Genomic DNA, 9,716 nt, shown 5'->3' with positions numbered 1-9,716 from the left:
TAGTCGTGTCCATACTATGACCATTTGGTATTTGTATTATTTTTTGGTTGAAAAATGTCACATACTTAATATGCGTAAGTGAATGTAAATTTATAAAATTATATAATAAATATGATAGTAGTATTGTACGAATCACTTAAATGTGATCGACATGCTTATTATTTTGGTCCTATTTTATTGTCATTAGTTCCTCAATGTCTCTGATGCAAAATTACAATCTACATATATTTAAATATGAACATGGTTCAAACGATACTGGTATAATTTTTATTAAGTATTACACTGCTCAATAATTTTAAATTAAATGTGAATTTTGTAAACTTAATTGTTAGGTTAAAAATTAATATCACTTTATATGTGTATATAAAATTTTGTTAAAATTGAACAACTTAAAGGTAATAAAGTGTTCATATTTTAGTATATTTTGAAATAAATATATTACGTCAATTTTATTTTATAAGAATGGAGTATCAAATCATCTTAGATTAGTATAAAATTTTGTATATATGATCTAAGAGTAAAGAACATTCAATCTAACGGTTATATTTATAAAATTCACATTTAATTTAAAGTTATTGAGCAGTGTAACACTTAGTAAAAGTTATACCGATATCATTTGAACCCTCCTCTTTAAATATTGAATAAACAAAAATAATATTTATCAAATGAATAAATTATAAATTGTATATATAAAGTAGTAATTAATTATTGTAAACAAATTTAAATGATATGCACTTTATATGAATAATGAATAATGAATAATTAAATGAAAGTAAATGTGATGTTATATGATAGATAGGTGGATTATGATAAGATGTATTATACTAATCATGTGAAATGTCAATATTACTTGTTCTTGCTTCAATGTTATTGATTATTTGAAATATTATTATTTTTAAATGAATAATGAATAATGAATAATTAAATGAAAGTAAATGTGATGTTATATGATAGATAGGTGGATTATGATAAGATGTATTATACTAATCATGTGAAATGTCAATATTATTTGTTCTTGCTTCAATGTTATTGATTATTTGAAATATTATTATTTTTAAAAGACCTGCATGTTCTTGCTTTAATGTCATTAATTATTTAAATTATTATTATTTTTAAACAACCTGCATGTTACATGTAATGTAAAGGTAAATTATAAATAAACAAAATTTATTAAAATAATTAATTTTATAAATTGACATGACATGCAAATTATAAAAATATAACTATAAAAAAATAATAAAATTATAATTCATATTTTAATTTATAGAAAATAATTTAATTATCATATAAATGAGTTCAAACTTTTTTTAAGTGATAATATTTATTTATTTAAAAATAAATTTAAAATTATAAAATAAAAATATTACTTTATATCATTTTATAATAAAAAAAATATTTAATTATAATATTATAATAGTTTGACAATACATATATCTCATAGGTTAAAAAATTAAATTATTGGTAGATCGTAATTATAATTTACATTTAAATCCTTAAATAAAATTAGGATTTAAAAAATCAATTCAAAATAAAGTATTGTTTGAAACACAAGTTTTAAATGCATGATACAAATTTATTAATGTGACATCTTCTATCCCATATATAATTTAAAACATTTAAAACTCTCTAAAGATACTCCAAAATTATGCGGAAATAGTCAAGTGAAACATCCAATCTAGGGTAAAGAGATTCACATAACAAGTATCTAAACAAAGTCCAAACAAATACGGAAATATAACACTAAACATAACTCTTATAGTTAGAAATTAATAAACATATTTCCACTCTAAGTCCTTATGTCAAATATCCTATCAGAACACTCCTAAGATCTTGATGAGCATAACCTGCAACAACATATAGTCAAGACATGGAAATAAAGGCGAGTGAGAAAACTTCTCACCCTAACTCATGGCATTGAATAAGAAACAGATAGTCAAACACACTTCATACATTATTTATACAATAACATGATGATAACATTTAACTATCATAATCATTTAATCATCCCTACCAACACAATCATTTATCAACACAACAATCATAAGTTATTTAGTCACATGCGAATATGGAATGCAATAGACACGAACTCTCAATTTGCATGCACGTGGTACCAATTTCACACAATGCGTAATGCATATGAAACGATTTTATGATACATGTCACACAAACTTTTTCATAACATGAAAACCACCATACATACACATATGTCAATGATTTACTACTCAAACGATTTGTCATACATATGATTTGTCGTGCTCTCAATTGTTATTAATGACACATACACTTTATCATATATACAATTTACCAATAGTAATCAGGCAACTCATTCAAACAATCTAACAAACATATATAGTCATGCCACACTCATTAACATTCAAATTATTCAACACCCTCCTCAACTCATGTATCTAAACAAATCTCATATACAGTTAGCACTCAATGAAAATCAATCCGCGCCCGACACAACTCAACCATCTTCATTAAGATCAATTTTACTAAGAATTTAAATTAATCACTTAACTAGTCTAGCAACTTTATCACTACCACACATCAAGTTCCTGAACATCACTATCATTAAAACACCTCAAATAATTAACAATCAACTTACATCATAATTTACTAACAATTATTTTTTATCATGATTTATCTTTTCTAGACATTGATATAGGTACCTCAAACCATTTGTAAAATCAAATACTTAAAGGGTAAAATTATTCACCATTACGATTAACAAACTACATTTTCATAACTTAATCTTCTAATACATTGAGTGATCCAAATACCTTATATAGAGCTATATATATGTTATCAAGTTGATCTTAATTTTCTCAGAAAGTTAAGATAATTATATTCAACTTTTATGTTGATCTTAATATCTAATTATGCCATCTATTATTTTTTTTAAATACAAAACTACAATGTTTCAACTTTAATTTGATAGTTTGACATTTGCTTACTAGTTTAATCATAACTTTAGTTCGGTACATCATTTCTAGGTGATTCCAATGTTATTTAAAAGCTAAAATATAGGGCTAGAACTTTTATGGAGATTGCAAAACCTAATTTTGCCATTTAAGCCTACTCAAAAGGCTTACAACGTACTCACATTATATTTTGCGCATGGAATATGATATTCATCTTTTAACTCACATAACTTGGTCATTCCTTAACATTTTTATGTGATGTCTGAATTGTAGTCTCAAATGTGTACTTTCTTACCCAAGAATCAAAACTCAATTTCATTAATCACACATAGAAAAATCACATAAATATAAGTTATATTTAAAACAAAATTTTCAAAATCAAACACAACTCACATCCAAACTTTTTTCTCTTAATCTAATTCGTAAAATCATATATTAAAGTCTAATACTACTCTATTATTCCATCAACTAGTCAAGTACAACATCAATTTCACATTCTAATTACATACCTCTACTAACCACTCACACAATAACCATTAAAGATTTTCACGGGAACCCACAAGTAATTTAAACTTCATAATTACATGTTTAATCAATAAATTAAAGACTTTTACAACTGCACAACATCAAATGGGATAATAAGAAATCACGTGGAAGATAAAAAAAGGCATATAATGCAATAAATTGGGAAATTCCCCTCCACACAATACAAGCAACAAAGAAAGGGACTAATGGTCAATTCCACTACCCAAAATACATCAATAAGAGACTACTCACTCTTCCCTTATCTTAATGATGAACGTTTGATGAAGGACGTGAATCTTCATGGTGTTCTCTAATGAGCTCTAGTTCTTCATCTTGTTCTTTAGAACGTATGCGTAATATGGAAAACGAAAAGTGTAAAAATAAAAGAATTGTCATAACCCCTTTTTAAAAACTTAACTTACACTTAATCCTTCAGTAAAAATATTTTAATCAGTTATCTTTTCCTTTCCCTAAAATATTAAAAATTATAAATAAATAAATAATATATCAAATAAACATATTACTCTCAATCCAAATAATTATAACAAATATATAATATATAAAAATAAGTCTATTTCTCTTAATACAATTATATTAAAATAAAACAGAAATAGTTATAATAAAAAACACATGATTTTTTCAAAATACTTATTGTCACAAAATATCATAAAAATACACATTTCTTTAATAAATATTATACAAAATATTTTTCACAAATATTTATTGTTTAATTAAAATACTCATAATTATTAAAAGTATCTAAAATATCTTATAAAACCCTATAATTAATCAAAATATCTTTTTAGTAATTTAATTTTTTTTGGGTGTTACATGATGTTTGCACTTGTTTTCTTTTTCATATACTTTCTCTATAATTTGTTCATCTCGTAGATTATTCAACTTGTCTTTGTTGCATGTTAATTCTTTATCTTGTATTTCTATCATTTAAATTAGGTCGGACAACAATATTAGAAAAGATGGTTTTATCTAAAAGGAGGGGTACAATTTGATATTTTAAAAAAATATTTTCAAAATCTTTAATTTTTAAAAACTTTTCTAAAATCTTTCTAAAGAAGTCTAATGATTTAGATAATATAGGATGAAATGTTGATATTGATTTATAAATTAAGAACAAATTATATGTGAAATCCTATATGATATGCAAGATTCAAATATAATAGATTTAACATATGCAGTTAATATTAACAATAACTCAAACAAGGAGAATATGAATAGAGAGAAATGACACAAGAGTTTATATTGGTTTAGTTACCACCATTATGACCTACATCTAGTCTCTAATCAACTTGATTGAGTTTTTTCACTATTATTACAATCAATCACACATGCAATAAACTTCCAGAATCCTAAAGATAAACCCATTCTTAAACCCAATAAATGATCCTTCAAGTCATCCACTACAAAACCTTTAATCTTGAGAAACCTACTCAAGAATAATGATAAAAGGAGTTTTAAAATGATTTCACTTGGATACATAATCAACTGGAAAGATGAATCAGATTCAAAGTAGCTTAACCCTTTTCTCTAGTTGGATGATGATGATTCTTGAACCCTTTATCAAGATTACCCACAAAGGATCAAAGGATTATTTCATAGAGAAAACAAAGAATTTCAAAGGGCCTTTTTTCACAATAGATTTCATAAAATTACAAGTATTTTATATTGATATGTTTTGAATTTGAAAATTGGTATTTATAGATCTCTTTGACTGAAATAATGCAATATTTTCACAAATAATTGATTATTTTATTTTTGGTAAATTTGGAAATCAATCAAAAACCCTATAATCAATTATGTACTACAATAATTGATTATTATAAAGAACCGACTCTAAAATAATTTATTATTACACAATTATAATCAATTATTATAGTAGGCTTCTCAAAATGAAAAAACACAATGCAAATAATCAATTATTTTAAGTGGATAATCATTTTAAGTGACATGTGATACCCTCTACCCCAACATAAGTATACAATAACTATAACATGTAAATTTTGAGTAAATAAAACTTTCTTAAATAAAACAATCTTTTAATTAACATAAAAGTAAATGATTCATATTCATAAATAAAAATCGTGGTTCAAATGCGAAAATTACAAGGGAAATAAACTAAAGATTTTCCAAAATGACACAATGAAATGAAATCATAATCTAGTCCTATCAATGCCCTGATGTCATATGTCCTTCAGAACATGCCTAACTGAAGCTTATGCTTCATCACTAACATCCTCGTGTTGATAATCACTTGCAACACAATTTACAACATGCACAAACAAATAGGGGAGTGAGAAACATCTCACTCAGGTGCATAAATAACTAATAGGCCACACACACACAATCCTAACAAGTACAACACAAGTTACACCTTAGCCAAGCACAACACAAGTTACACATAAAATAGTAAGACATGCTCAATCACTTTATCATGCAATGATGTCATGGACTCAACTCACAAATGCATGCATATAGCGCCAATCACATATCTCATCATATATCATTGGTGTGCTGCCGAAACATCACATTTAGAGTAGTATAAGAGTACATGCAGGGAGCTACCCATACACTTTCAACTAGAAGGGTTTACTGCTAGGGTCTCGTCAAGATAACGAAGTTGCGCAAGTTACGTCTTATGCACATAAACAGGCGAAACTGGGACATTCAAACCGCATTATCCCTTAAGGCTCCCCCAAGTTGTTACATAAGGAGGGTGTTACCTAACGGTGTACTCCACATACCCATCACATAAATGCACATGATGCATGTCATACATTCACAACTTCATGGACTCATCACTTTACTTGTCATAGAATTTCACGTCTTGTCTCATTTCATCACATTTTACATTCTCATAGTCATAGTCATATGGACACCCACACATTAGTTCTCACATTCATAGTATTCACAACAACACGTAATTCACATAAGATCAATAGTTGTATATCACACATTCAATTAATCATTTATAAGCATATAAAACGTGTAAAACATCAATCGGGCCGAGCCCAACGTGCCTCAACTTATGCCCGGTGAATTAAATGCCCCACCAAACGCGGAGCAGCATGCCTAGTGCTCCCAACGAATTTAATGTTATGCCTAAAGCGGATAAACCCGTCGGCATAGCTTTACATGAGCCCAACTCAACTTTCCTAAGCTCGACTCAACTTTCCTACACTCGACGCAAAGAAGCATGCCCAAAACCCCAGTGCGAACTTGCAAAACCATACTTCACAATCACGCGATTTATCACATATAAGCACATATTTATACAATTTATTACATACAAATACTTCAATGGACACCTAGAATACAAATCCATACTCAATTTCACATTAAACACTTTAATTTTAGTCAGATGATCATGTCCCTAATTGTTTCTCATAGGGGCACTTATAGAGCACTCTAATCTATATCAAAACATACCCAAACTCAAAATTATATATACCCTCATGCTTAGTGATCATCAGGGAACATAACAAAAACATCAAACATCAAAACAAAAAAACTCACAATTAGCCTATTCATAAAAGCATACATTAGGCAGCAGATTGAGGTCAATTCTGCTACCCAACAGATATTTCTCAAGCGAGGTTTCTCACTTCCGCCTTACCTGGATGAGCAAAAGATGAAACCTCTTCCTCCTGGTTCTCTTAAGTCTTCAAAGCACGTAAAAAAGAAACGAGAGACTACAGGAGAAATGACACTACAAGAAAAATGCTGATTTCCGACGGAAATTTCCGACGGAAATAGGTAAATTTTCGACGGATTTTGCTTTTTCCGATGGATTTCCGACGGATTTCAATCCGTCGGAAAAAGTGGCGTCGGAAAAAAAAAATCCGTCAGAAATAATTTTTCCGACGGAATTTTCCGACAGAAAATTCCGTCGGAAAATTCTGTCGGAAATTTCTGATGGAAAAATCCGTCGGAAATTGCTGTCAAATTTTCCGACGAAAAAATCCGTCGGAAATTATAATTTTTTTTTAATTTTAATAAATTTATTATTGTAACAACTCTCATATTTGGCTTCTCAAGGGTTCTATTTCACAATATTTCACTGTTTAGCGTGTTTTATTCTTACTTGTGCAATTTATGGGAGACTTCCCAGAAGGTCACCCATCCCAGTACTACTCCAGGTCAAGCACGCTTAACTGTGAAGTTCTGATGAGTAAGCTACCGAAATGTCTATGTATGTTGTCAGTATAACTTGTACAAATTAATTCATTTAAGTCATCCTCAAATATACAATCTCATATTTGTACTATAATAATAATATATAATAATTTTATATTACGAATAATAATAATAATAATAATAATAATAATAATACATTTAATTATTCTTTATTTATATGTACTTACTTTTATAATTAACATCTACTTATTTTTATTTAAAATTATAATTTAAATTATTTAATTTTATAATTTATAATGATAATATAATTTATAAAATTATAAATATTTATTTATTACATACTTATATATTAAATGCGACTTTTACAATGTATTACACCGCTCAATAACTTTATATTAAATGTGAATTTGGTAAATCCAACTGTTAGATTGAAAGTTCATATTTCTTATAGATTATATATACAAAACTTTATATTAATCCAAGATGATTTGATACTTCATTTTTATAAAACAAAATTGATGTAATATATTCATTTCAAAATACACTAAAATATGAACACTTGGATTATCTTCCAGTTGTTGTTCAATTTTAACAAAACTTGATATACACGTATAAAGTGATATGAACTTTCAATTTAACGGTTGGATTTACAAAATTCACATTTAATATAAAGTTATAGAGCGACATAATACTTAGTAAAAGTTACACCGATATAATTATAACCCCTTATATTATATATATATATATATATATATATATATATATATACACACATACATATATATACAGCGACAGCTGCACGTTTGGAATAGTGAGGCACTTGCCCTCACTACTATTTGACATATACATAATTTTTTATCTAAAAAAATAATATATTTTAAAAAATAAAAATTATATTCTAATAAAATAAATATATAGATTCAGAAAAAATGTTTATTTATTTGATATCTGTCAAATTTTTGAAGGAAATTAATTCTCATGTGATAAAAAAAACTTCTTAATAATGAATTAATTTTTAAAAAAAGTTTAATTATAATATATATATGTATATATATATATATGTCTTAATATTCACATATATAATGTAATATATTAAAACAAATAATTTTTTGATAAAATAAAATTTGTAGCATGCATGTTTTTCTTTTGTATTTTTTATTTATTGTATACGTTGATTGAAAAAATCAAAATAGTAAAATTGTGTACATTGATTAAAAAAATCAAAATAAGAAAAATCATAAGATTTATATTCTATTTAGAATTGTTATTATAAGATATATTTTAAAATAAATTATCATCTAAAAATATATATTAGATATTAAAAACAGATTTATATCATAAATAAATTAAACTTTATTTTTATAAATTTAACATATAGATTTTTATATTTTTAATAGTGTTAAATTATTATAAAATAAGTCTATATGATTGTAGTTCTACCCAAATATTTAAAAATTATCTATGATAGATAAATAAGTCACACTTAAAATATATATTTTTAAAGAAAGTTAGGTTCAAACCAAGTAAATTATAATAAAATATAGTATAACCTAATTTATTTTCATCTTTAATACTAATCGTAGATATAAAAAACTTGTAATAAATAATTATAATATATATTTATACCTTTAAAAGATATATAAAATTTTTAATACTACAAATATATATAAGAAATTAAAAATAATAAATTAAAAATAAGAAATTAAAAAAAGAAATTTAAAATAAATTAAAAATAAGATTTCCGACGAAAATTCCATCGGAAATTTCCGACAGAAAATTCCGTCGGAAATTTTCGACGGAATAATTCCGTCAGAAATTTTCCGGCAGAAATTTCCGACGGATTTATTTTTCCGTCAGAAATTTCCGACGGAATTTTCCGTCGAAAAGTTTCTATCGGAAATTTCCGACGGATTTATATTTCCGTCGGAAATTTCCGACGGAAAATTTCCGACCGAAAATTCTGTCAGAAATTTCCGATGGAAATATAAATCCGTCGGAAATTTCCGACGGATCCATATCCGTCAGAAATTTTCCGTCGGAAATTTACATTTTTCTTGTAGTGTGAGAAGTGTGAAAAGTAACTCTTAACAATTCCTTTTTACTTAAAAATAGTAA

This window comes from Cajanus cajan, chromosome 4 (assembly GCF_000230855.2).
Source record: "Cajanus cajan strain Asha chromosome 4, NIPB_CcT2T_4, whole genome shotgun sequence".
In the NCBI taxonomy this organism is placed as follows: domain Eukaryota; kingdom Viridiplantae; phylum Streptophyta; class Magnoliopsida; order Fabales; family Fabaceae; genus Cajanus; species Cajanus cajan.
The sequence above is the reverse complement of the archived record's forward strand: the minus strand, read 5'-3'. Positions refer to the sequence as shown.